At 36.9% G+C, this 13,170-nt stretch overlaps 1 protein-coding gene across 3 annotated transcripts in view; it reads right to left on the minus strand.

Annotated features, from left to right (window-relative positions):
* The window catches only part of ZDHHC15 (zinc finger DHHC-type palmitoyltransferase 15), a 110,511-nt gene that overhangs the window by 96,460 nt on the left and 881 nt on the right, over nt 1–13,170 (minus strand). The window lies entirely within an intron of this gene.

Consider the following 13,170-nt stretch of genomic DNA (forward strand, 5'->3'; position numbering starts at 1 on the left):
GAAATAGAAATTAGGATTACAAGAGTCTGGAAAGGATGGGGGAAATGGGTTGGGGAGATGGAACTCTCATTCACAGGTTCAGGCACTTTAGAAAACTGTCTGCTGATTTCATACAAAACTAAATGTACTCTTTTCAATTTACATCAGTACTCACATTTCTTGGTATTTACCCAAAACTGTTAAAAATTTCTGTCTACACAGAAACACACAAAGAGATGTTTTAGTAACTTTTTTCCCCAAAACAAAGATGTAACTGACAAAACTAAGATTTCTTTTAGTAGATGAACAGATAAGGTGTGGTATACCGAAGCAGTGGAATATTAGCCCAGGCTGACCTATCAAGGCATGAAAACACACACCGGAGTCTTTAATGCATCTTATCAAGTGGAAAAAATCATGAAAAGGCTATATTATATACTATATGATCTCAACTATATGACATTCTGGAAAATGCAAAACTATAGAGATAAAAAAGTAAGTGATACTCCAGGGAGAAAGGAAGGATTAACACATATAGCAAGAAGTGATACTCAAAATTAGGGAGAAAGGAAGGATTAACACATATAGCAAGAACACTCCTTGTGAGAATATGATGGTAGATTGATACCATTATATACCTGTCAAAGCCCATAGAATAATAATACAGCAAGGTAAACAATAGACTCTGGGTGATTATGTGACCATCTAAGTCCCTCAACTGTAAAAAGTGAACCATTCTAGTGTGGGCTTTCCTTATTACTAATTACTTTATGTATAAATGTATTATGATCACCAGAAAAAAGGTGGACATTAGCAGAATAAATAAAAAAGGGGGATCATATCATCTTAAATTAAGGCAAACATGTGGTATCTAATCTTTTGGGATTGGCTCATTTCCATTAGCATTGTGGTTTCCAGTTTGGCCCATTTGGCCACAAAGAACTGCATTTTGTTTTTTTTAATAGCTGAGTAGTATTCCATGGAGTAGATGAACCATATCTTTCTTATCCAGTCCTCTACTGATGGGCATTTTGGTTGCTTCCATGTTTTTGCAATTACTGATTGTGCTGCTATGAACATAGGGATGCATGGTGGTTTCTCATAAAACAGGTGTTTTGGATATATTCCTAGGAGTGCTATTGCTGGATCATATGGTATGTTGATTTTGAGTTGTTTGAATGTTCTCCATACTGATTTCCATAGAGGCTGTACCAACCTGATGTTATGTTATGTATGTTATGTTATATGTTGTGTATAAGCTAAAATTGAAATGTCAATGAGGTGGTCACAGAATGTGGTTAAGAACTCGCATTTATTTTTAACATATTGGTTACTCATTAATATATCAATTAATTCCACAACGAAGTTAACTGTTGCTGATGGTATGTTGTAGTTTTTAATTGACCAGGATGGTACTCTGCTGGTTCAGCCCTCAGACCAGACAGGTTCTCCCTAAGAAGCCAAGGAACTTGACTGGCCTATAAGATGCTGGACTCTATATTTAGTATATGCTTGCAAAGAGGGAATCTCAACTGAACTTGAACTATGGTTATGCAACAAGGTGGAGGAATCCACCATGGGAGGAGGGTGTGGGGAGGGGTGGGGAGAATCCCAGTACCTATGTAAATGTGTCACATAACAAAATGTAATTAGTGAATAAAAAAAAGAAGAAAAAAAAGGGGGATCAAACCATATGAGTATCCAAATGCATAAATAGATTATACCTGGAAAACAGGAAAAGACATTCATGCTAGTAAACAAAAGAAAGCAAGACTTGCTCTACTAATATAAGAAAAACAGACTTCAACTCAAAAATTGTTAAGAGTATGAAGGATATTATACACTGATAAAAATGCTAATCCATCAAAAAGAATTAACAATTAGAGGCAATTACACAACAGAAGCAAACATTGATTTAACTGAAGGAGGCACAGACAATATTACATTAAAAATTTGACATCCCAATACTCACTCTAACTATGGATGGAAAAACTAGACAGATCAATAAGAAAACAGAGACTTGAACATCAATATGGAGTAATAAACCAGTCAGATGTGTAAAACACTCAACAGAACAGTAGAATAAACATTCTCTCAGGTGTGCAGGATGTTATCTAGCACAGATCATATGATAAGCCATGAAAGATGTCTTAATAAATCTAAAAGAATGAAGCTATACAAAATATTTTATATGACCACATAGAATAAAACTAGAACTCAAGAACACAATGAAAACTACAAAATGAAATAAACATGGCAAAATTAAATAATAAACTTTTTTACAAAGGTTTATTTGAAAGGCAGAGTTACACAGAAAAAGAGGGAGCAACATAAAGAGATCTTGGGCCCGGTATGATGGCTCAACTGGCTAATCATCCACCTTCAAGCACCAGAATCACATATGGATGCAGGTGCATGTCCCAGCTGCTCAACTTCCCATCCAGCTCTCTGGGCAGCAGAGGATGGCCCAAAACCTTGGGATCCTGAACCCACCTGGGAAACCCATAAAAAGCTCCTGGCTCCTGGCTTTGGATCAGTTCAGCTCCAGCCATTGTGGCTATTTGGGGAGTGAATCAGAGAAGGGAAGATTTTTGTCTGTGTGTATCCTTCTCTCTATAAATCTGTCCTTGCAATAAAAATAATTTTTTTAAAGAGAGATCTTCCATTACCTGGTTCACTCCCCAAACAACTGCAATGAATAAGACTAGACCAGGCCAAAGCCAGGAGCCAGGAGCATGACCAGGTTTGTCCATATGGGTGGCAGGAGCGCAAGTGCTTGGCGACCTTGTGCTGCTTTCCAAAGCACCACAGTAGAGAACTGGATTGTAAGTGGAGCAGCACTCTTATAGAATCTTTGGGTGTCACAGATGGTGGCTTAATGTACACAATGCTGGGTCCTAATAATAAATTAAAATAATTTTTTATTGGAAAAAGATCTGTCTGTCTCTCCTCTATATTTCTGCTCTCCCAATAAAAATAAATAAAATCCTAAATAAAAATAAACAAAATCTTTTAAATCTCTACAAGATAAAGATCTTCTGTCCACTGGCTCATTACCCAAGTGGCTGCAATAGCCTGAGCTGAGCCGATCCAAAGCCAGGAGCCAGAAATCTCCTCTGGGTCTCCCATTTGGGTGTAGGGTCCCAAAACTTTGGGCCATCCTCCATTGCCTTCCCAGGTCATAATCAGGAAGCTGGATGGGAAGCTGGAGCAGCCAGACATGAATTGGAGCCTACACGATCCCAGTGGATGCAAGGTAAGGATCCAGCCACTAGGTTACAGCACTGGGCCCTAATAATAAATTCTTAAACAATGGATCAAAAAATAAATTACAGACCAAAATAATCAAAAACTATTTTGGGACAAATAAAAATTAAAACATACCCAATCCTATGAAATGTGGTAAAAGTACAGTATTTACAGCTCTGCCTATATAAAAAACAAAAACAAAAATTACAAATCAATGCCTTAACTTGATACCTTGGGTAACTAAAATAGAAGAGCAAACTAAGTTTAAATATAGTAAAAGGAAGGACAGAACAAAGATTAGAATGGCTAAAAACAAAACAACGGGCATGAAAACAACAGAATCAATGAAACAAGAAGCTAGGAACGTTAAAAAGACTTTTAAAATTTGATAAATAGTCAAGTACAGTAAATAAGACAAAAGAGAGAAGTCTCAAATTATTAAACCAGGAATCAAAGTAGAGAACTTGCAGAAATAGAAAGAAATATAATAGAATACTAGGGACAATTGTATGCCAACAATTAGATAACCTAGATAAAATGTTTCTAGAAAAACACCAGTCTATTTAAACTGACTCAAAAGTGTTACAAACACTGGAACAAAGGAATGTACTCTAAAGGGGCTGAGAGGGGAACGAACTGTGCTGATGTGATATAAGCTTATGTATCTATAACCAGCAATAATGTATTATATACTTAAAAATGTTTTCAATGATAGATCTTATGTTGTGGTATTATCACAATAAAATAAAGTAAAAATACATCTGAACAAATGCTTCACAAGTAAAAGATTGGATCAGTAATTGAAAAAAAAACCACCTCCCAACAAACAAAGGCCAATACTAGTAGATTCTACTAGTGAAAAGAAAAGCACAGTGTACCAACATGTGTTGAGATGTAGCAAAAGAACTAAGAGAGAAGTTGGTAACAATAAGGGACTACAACGTAAAGAGACAGATCTCAAACAACCTAACTTTGCATTTCAAAAAAACTAGAACAAGAAAAAACAAATTAGGTACAAAGCTAGTAGAATAAAGGAAATAATAAAAAAAACTGGAATAGGAAATCAAGAAGAGCTTCTTCATTTACAACCTTACTTATTTGTACTTGCTCAACTTTTCTTCACAGGAATACACAAAGCATAAGGGACTGCCAGCAACATTACAATGGAACACATGGAGAGTCTGAAAAACGTGAGTAACTATTGAGAAATGTACAAACTACCAATACCAAGGAAGGTAATTAGAAATAGAAAATTTCTAATTTTCCATTTCTATATTCTGTTTTTCCAGAAAGGATCTGGGATTTAAAAAACAAGAACAAAACACCTTCCAACAAACACAACCAGCACTGCATGACTTTAATGTTGAATTCTAGTAAAAATTTAAACAATGTTCTCTCTGATATCAGACAGCCATCATACAAAGTGCAAAATAAATGGATACATAGGTAATCAAGTATTTGCATTTATTCTCAGAGGTACTATATAATGGAGACTAGCATACTGGAAAGTGAAGATACATTGCAGTATGCACCTCTACTCCCTAGTAAAAGGAAGACTCCCAATGAAACTGTTAAATATCCCTTGGCAATATGATGCTAGATGTTCTACCTTTGCCTATACCTACAATGCCACGAAACATTTAAATAGTGTAAAGTTCAACTTGTAACTGTTACTAAAGGACTATGGAGGAAAATAGCAGGAGAGAAAAAGGGAGACCAAGAAAGGGGATTTGGGAGGGAGGAATCCTTATGCCTACAAAAATGTATCATGGAAAATATTAATAGCAATAATAATAATGTAAATAAAAGGATTAATGGGGTCAGTGTTGTGGTATTGTAAGTTAAGCTCCTGCTTGAGATTCCAACTTTGACATCCCAATTTTAAGTCCCAGAGCTGCTCTGTTTCTGATGCCGCTCCCTAATAATACACCTGGGAAAGCAGCAGAAAATGGTTCAAGTACTTGGGCCCTTGGAACACATGTGCAAGACTGGGATGGAATTTCTGGTTACTGGCTTTGAGCTGGTCTGGCTCTAGCCACTTGGGAAGTGAACCAGAGAATGAAGATCTCTTTTTCTCTTTATCCTCGCTCTCTCTGTAACTCTGCCTTTCAAACAAAAAATAATTTAAAAAAAAAAAAGTCATGTTTCCTTACTCATTCTATGAGGCAGGTACTATTATTCTGATACTTAAGCCAGTCAGCACAAAAAATAAAAGCTAAGGCCAGGACCTCAGTGCAGTGCTTAAATGATGCTTGTGATGCCTGTATCCCCTATCAGAGCATCTAGGTTCAAAGTTTCAGATCCCAGCTTCCTGCTAATGCATACACTAGCTGTCAGCGATGATAGCTCAAATATTTGAGTTCTTGATATTCATGTGAAAAATTCCTGGCTCCTGGTTTTGGCCTAGCCTAACCCTTGCTGTCACAGGCATCTAAGTCATAAACTAGCAGATGAAAGATCTGTCTCAGTCTGTCTTTCAAATAAATGAAAAATAAATAAATAATTTTTAAAAGCCACATACAAGCATCTCTTGATGTGTTCCATTTCATTTTCATTTCTTCCAAATAGTTTCTTTTCTCTTGTCAAATTCATCAATGGCCCATAGATTACATGGTGGCATCATTTTAGCCGAGGCTTTTGTGTTTTCTTTTTGTTGCCTATGTGTTGGCTACTCACTGGTATGTTTTTTCAACTCCATTGTGCTGTGATTTTTTTTTTTTTGATTTAACGTCATACCTGTTGTTGACTTTGTTTCATGACTTCTCATTTAAGGGAATGTATATTGATGGCATAATAGACTACCATATTCAGATGTGAAGATACAATACAATATGCATCCCTACTTCCAAATCGAACATGGATTCCCAATGAAACTGTTGGACATATCTAGACAACAGGATGCTGGACTGCCTGACATTGTCTGTATCAGCAATGTTGGGGCACACTTAAATAACAGACTGATGGAATTATGACTTCTTATGAAGGACTATACTATTGTAATATGGGGAAAATTAGTCAGGAGTGGGAATTGGGGTGAGGGGGCAGAAATCCCAGACCCTATGGAATTGTACAGCAAAATTTAAAATTAGGAAAAAAATTTTAAAAAGACTATAGAAGTAAAACTCCTCAAGCAAATGCTAGGAAATTTTAAAGGATTATACATTTTGATCAAGTGGTATTTATCAAAAAAAACCAAAGGATGGCTCAACACACAAACAGTATTCAGATAATATACCACAACAGAATAAAGGAACAGGCAGAGCCCCTACTGCAATTGTTGTTATAAAAGCACTGAACAATATTCTACATATTTTAATGACGAAACACTTCAAGAAACTTGTATACAAGTAAACCTCCTCAAGCTGATAAAAGGCACTTATGAGAAACCCATAGCTAAAAGTATACTTAATACTAAGAGTCTGAAGACTTTCTCTCTATGATCATGAGCAAGACCAGGATCCATTTTCACTACTTCTATTCACTGTTGCACTGGAAGCAGGCAAATGTAATTAGGCAAGAAAAGAAACAAAGGCATACAAACGGGAAAGAAGTATATTTATTGGCAAATGACATACCATATGTATAGATGATTCTAAAGAATTCACAAAAAACAGCTAAAGAGTAAATTTAGTGAAGTTATAGAATACAAGTTTAAATATCCCAAATCAGTTCTATTTCTATATACTAGTAATGAGCAATTATTTTAAAAAACTAGTAAATAATTTAATTTACAATAGTATGAAAAGAGTGAAATAGGAGCAAGTGTTCTGGTGCAGTAGGTTGTGCTGCCTCTTTGAATGATACATCCTATATAGGAGTCCTTGGTTCAAATCCCCATCACTCCATTCTTTTGATTCACTTTCCTGCTATTGCGTCTGGGATGCAATAGATGTTGATCCAAGCACCTGGATTTCTAGGAGACTGGAAAGGAGTACCAAGCTCCCAGCTTTGACCTGGCCTAGCCCTGGTTGTTGTAGTCACTTGGGAAGTGAACCGACAAGTGAAAGTTATCTCTATCTATCTGTCTGTCTCTGTCTCTGCCTCTCTCATGGTCACTTTGCTTTCGAAATAACAAATAAATCTTTTTCAAAAGAGTAAAATAGCTAGGAATAAATTTATCTAAGAAAGTGCAAGGTTTGTATGCTTAAAATCACCAAACACTGTTGAAAGTCTTCAGAGACCCAAGTAAATGAAAATTGCTAAGATGGCAATTCTCTTCAAAACAATATACAGATTTAAGTGTAATCCTTGCCACCATCTCAGCTATTTCTGCAGAACTGAAAAAGCTGAACCTACAATGCATAGGAAATTGTAAGGGACCCTGAATAGTCTAGTAACAATCTAGGAAAAGAAAAATAATGCTGGAGACACTCACAGATTTTGATTTCAAAGTTTATTGCCAAAATACAGTAATCAACCCAGTTTGGAGCTGGTAGAAAAATAGACAAATACATCACTCATACAAAACTGAGTCCAGAAATAAATGCATACACCTGTGGTCAACTGATTTTTGACAGTTATAACAAGGTTATTCAATGAGAGAAAGAATAGTTTCTTCTATAAATGGTGCTGGGACAACAAGATAGCCATATGCAAATGAATGAAGTTGAACAAACATTAACTCAGAATGGATCAAAGATCTAAATGTAAAAGCTAAGCTAACAAAACTCATACAAGAACACACAAGAGTAAATCTTCATGGCATTGAATTTGGCAATAAATTCTTACAAATCAAATTAAAAGCATAGGTAGTAATAAAAGTAGATAAATAGAATTTTATCAGATTAGAAACTTTGTACATGAAGTGATAACAAGAAAGTGAGTGGTCAGAGTTATGGCCTTGCCTGTGATGCTGGCATCACATACAGGTGCCAGTTCAAGTCTAGGCTGCTCCATTTCTTATCCAGCTCACTGTTAATGCTGGATCATTGGGAAAGTAGCAGAAGATGGCCAAAGTACTTGGGTCCCTGAACCTATGTGGGAGACTCAGAGCAAGCTCTTGGCTCCTAGCTTTAGACTAGGCTAGTCCTGGTTGTTACAGCCATTTGGGGAGTGAACCAGTAGCTTGGAAGATCTCTCTCTCTCTCTCTCTTTCTCTCTCTCTCTCCTTTCAAATAAACAAACAAATCTTTCTTTAAGGGAAAAAAACAAGTAAAAAAACAATACATGGAATAGCAGAAAATATTTACAAATAATTTATCTTAAGGATGAAGTACTGGGAACATATAAACATTACAATTCAACAACAAAAAAAAGACAACCCAACCAAAAAAAGCTTCAACTAAAAACAGGCATTGGCTTAAATAGACATTTGTTCTATGGAGATATGAAATAGCCAGCAAGTATATCTTTATTCATTAAGGAAATGCAAATCAAAATCACAATGAGTGGGCCCGGCGGCGTGGCCTAGCGGCTAAAGTCCTCGCCTTGAACGTGCCAGGATCCCATATGGGCGCCGGTTCTGATCCCAGCAGCTCCACTTCCTATCCAGCTCTCTGCTTGTGGCCTGGGAAAGCAGTCGAGGATGGCCCAAAGCCTTGGGACCCTGCACCCGTGTGGGAGACCTGGAAGAATTACCTGGATCCTGGCTTTGGATCGGTGCAGCACTGGCCGTTGCGGCTCACTTTGGGAGTGAATCATCGGACAGAAGATCCTCCTCTCTGTCTCTCCTCCTCTGTGTATATCTGACTTTGTAATAAAAATTTTTTAAAAAAGGAATGATATGATCATTAAAAAAAAATCACAATGAGTGACCACTTCGTGCCCCTTAAGGCGGCTACAATAAAATAAACTGAAAGACAGAGTTGGTAGGGATATGAAGAAACTGAAACTTTCTTACATTGCTGACAAATATGTAAAATGGTGCAGTCACTGTGGAAAATGGCTGACATTCCTCAAAAAAAAATGAAGCTTGGAGGTACCACACAGCCCAATATTTCCCATCCTGCTTTATGGCACATACTCAAAAAGAATTGAAAATGGATTTCCAAATACTTGTACTTGAGTGTTCTTAACAGCAACATTCAGAACAAATAAAAAATAAAAATTGCCCAAATGTCCATCATCAGATGAATGGATAAAGAAATTAAGACACATACACAAATAGAAGAGTATTCAGCCATAAGAAGGAACAAATTATAACATGCAACTATGGGAATGAATCTCAAAAACATTAATGTTAAATGAAAGGAGCCAAACACAAAAGGATACCTATTACATGACTCTATTTATATTAATATGAAACATCCACAATAGGTGAATACTACACAGAGACAGATGCAGACTGATAGTTGGTAGCCAAGGGAGCTGGGGGTTTTAGGGGAGGAGAAAAAGGAGGGCATGACTGTTCAATGCCTGTGAGGTTTCCTTTTGAGGTGATGGAAATGTTTTTGGAATTGCATAGAGTTGATGGTTGCACAACATTGTGTATGTAGTGAAGGATACTGAAGTAAACAATTTTAAAGTTATTTTATGTTGTACAAAATTTACCCCAATAAAATGGATATTGTTATTTCCCTATTTCTCTGAATGTTCAAGCTTATTTTCTTGAGTAAACAAAATTTTTATATACATATTAATAATAGTAATAACAAATTGCTTCAATAAGCTCTTGCAATGTACAGTGAGCTGTGATTTATGCATTTCTTGTATACCATATGATTTAAGCCTCAGAGCAGCAATCCTTGGCACATAGGTGTTAAGCCAGCATTTGTGGTATGAATGGACAGCCATATCAGCAAGACAGCCATGAGGCGACTGAAATTGATGTTAACTTGCTCCAGGCCTCCTAAATAGTAACTGGAAGAAGTCAAACTCTAATAATTATAGGACAAAAATATTATTTTTGGTCATCTCTATTGTGATAATTAAGGAGAAGGACACCTAGTATGATCCCCAAGGAAAAAAAGTTAGGTTCATGGCATTATTTTTTGAGTTTTATTGAAATTCAAATCTGCTGATCTGGTTGTACTAGAATAGCAATAGCTTTGGTATTAGGCATCCTTGACTTGTAGCTCTCTACTATTTACTAGATGTTAGACCTTAGGAAATTTGAATTAACCTTTTTAAAATGAAGGTTGCTTATTAACTAAGACTGTAAATGAAGACAGCGGATTGGGAGAGTGAAGCCAGAACTAGAAGTCAAGGCTGCTTTATTTTCCTGATTTTTTAATAATGTAGTGGGGCAAAATGTTAAGAAAACATGAACGGGACAAATAAAATAGATCTACAGGCTACATATGGCCTGCAAGGCACAATTTTTGACCTCTGTGTTAGCAGAGAGGAGGCAGGGAGTTAGGATAGTACAGTGGTTCACAGTATGGGCAATGGAGAAATGCTGCCTGAATATATATTTGTTTGGTCACATACTAGTTCTGTGATCTTAGGAAAACTACCTAATCTGTATGCACCTCAGTTTGCTTGCCTACAACCTGGGCAAAATGATCATATGTACCTCTTAAGCTCGACTCTCTGCCATTCTCATTACCTACAATGTCAGGACACACTTAAAATAGAATAATGGACTTGTGACTGTTTATAAAGGACTATACTATTATAATATAGGGGAAATTATTGGGGAAAGGGGATTTCGGCAAGGAGGAAGAGAAATCCTAGAGCCTATGAAACTACATCATAAAATAAAAATTAAAAGAAGAAAACAAAGACAAACACACAATAAATATTGCTGATAATTAAGTGTATGATCACATGTTCTCCTTGTGTGCATATGTGTGCACAGGTGTGTGTGTGTGTGTTAGTCACTTGCAAACAGTGTCTGGCATGTAGCCAATGCTTTGCAAGTATATCAAATAACTCCTAAGCTTCACCTTTCAGTTTCTAATAGTATGCAATTAAGCAAAAATTTATAGAAAACTGGTTATTTGCACTGATTCTAATGTGGTCTTTACACTAGTTTTCTGATCTGTGCTTCAGTTTACACATCTGCACACGGTTATTGTTAGGAATCAGTGAGTCAAGAGGGTGAATATGTGTCTAGCACCTAGAATCTAGTACAGAAAAAGCACACATAAGTATCAAGATTTTTATCATTAATGTTTTTTTAAAAAGTGGCAAAGCTCATGTAAGTACTGAAAAATCCCAAAGTATGTTTAATAGTACTTACTATATGACACTGATCCTACGAGAAATGTCCATTTTATAATGGAATTGAATGTTTGACCTTTCAATTATTCAAAAAAAGTCAAAATGATGATGTCTGAGAAGAGGAAAATTTCCCATTCATTACATATCTGCTTAACGTACCTTAATACTAGATTAAAATTAAAATGAAAACTAGATAAACCTATTACCTGAAGAGTCAACTAATTAAATTTATTATTAAGAGTTCCTTCTGCATTGCCCATAACAACTTGAAGAAGGAAGCAAAGAAAATTTAAACTATTGCAAGAAGCTGTCATCTCTTGCCTCTATAGTTCATCTCAGTCTACTGGGAATTGATTATTCCTTTGTATAATACGTAAGGAAAGGAGGTTGAGCATTGAGCCCATCAGTTAAGATGCCTGTATCTTACATGAGTGTCTGGGTTTGACTTCCGGCCACCACTCTTGACTCCAGATTTCCCACCAGTGCAGACCCTGGGAAATAGTGATGGTTCAAGTAATTTGGTTCCTGCTATCCACCTTGGAAACCTGGATTGCCATCCCAGATCCTGGCTCTAATTCTGGCCGAGCCACTGCTGTTGCAGGCATTTTGGGCAGTGAACCAGGGGATGGGAGCTATGACTTGCCTCTCTCTCAAATAAGAAAAACATGATTTAAGAGGAAAAAGAATTTAAAACATATGTATGTGAAGGAAGTGGAGTCAGGTCCTCAAGTTGGGAAAAATCTGCACCTCAGGTACAATTCGTAACGTGAGAAGAGTCTGGTATGAAGAAATGAAGGTCTCAGAAGGACTTTGGAGTATCCAGTGGGATAGTTAGGAGGCCTACTGTGAGGGCACTGGAACTATGCTGGAACCCCACACTGAATGAATAGGGAACATGGTAGGGGGTTGGCGCTAGGAATATGCTATTGAAGTGCTAAGAAAATAGTGCAATTTCAGAGGAGATGGAGCCTCTTCAATGTGAGAAGATAAGTACAAGAGATTTCACTGGGGAGAAAAAGCGGTAGCTGTATTGTAAGGAGATAAGATTAAACACTGTTTGGAGATGAGAACATTACAACACTGTTAAAGATACAGAATCAGTAGGAATCCAAATTGGGGGAGCGATTTGGGGTTTGTACCAGGAAATATTGTGAAATTGGGAATTTGCAAGCACTTGATTGACTATGGGAATAATTTTATAAAAAGTAGAAGATGGGGCACTCTTTGGGATAACGCACAGAGTACAACTAAAGAACACTTAAATTATAAATGGAGTGGTCTTAATAGAGGGAACAGAAAGTGATAGTACCATTGGAAATTTTTACTACCCATGAAAAATGGGTAGGAAATACAAGATCCTAGTGGGAAAGGCAGGTGTTTTCCTAGTCTGAAAAGACAGGGCACAAACGCAATCCTAAAGGGAAGCAAGAGAAATGAATAATAATAATAAGGAGCCCAATGTGCAGAAAAGAGCTGAAGAGCACTACAGCAGGAGAGAAGTGGGCCTCCCAAAACAGGGTAACAGGAAGAATCATGATTACAAGGTAGTGGCCCTTTGAAGGGATATGAGTGAGATTGTGGAATGTTGGGGAAGAGTAAAGAGAAACCTGTAGTGTGAGAAGCTAGGGGACAAAGGTAGCATGTAACAAAAGCAGGGTCTCAGTATGAGGTGTGAGATAGTAAAGTAGAGCCTCTAATGGAAGTGAATGGAATACTCCTCAAAGCAGGTAAGCAGGAGATTGGAGAGACCCAGTGTGATAAAATCAGGAGCTCCAGTGTGAGGGGGGAAGATGCAGTATAGAACCCCCATTCCCTAAGAGAGGAAAAAATAGGAAAGGC

Source organism: Ochotona princeps, chromosome X (genome assembly GCF_030435755.1).
Source record: "Ochotona princeps isolate mOchPri1 chromosome X, mOchPri1.hap1, whole genome shotgun sequence".
Classification (NCBI taxonomy): domain Eukaryota; kingdom Metazoa; phylum Chordata; class Mammalia; order Lagomorpha; family Ochotonidae; genus Ochotona; species Ochotona princeps.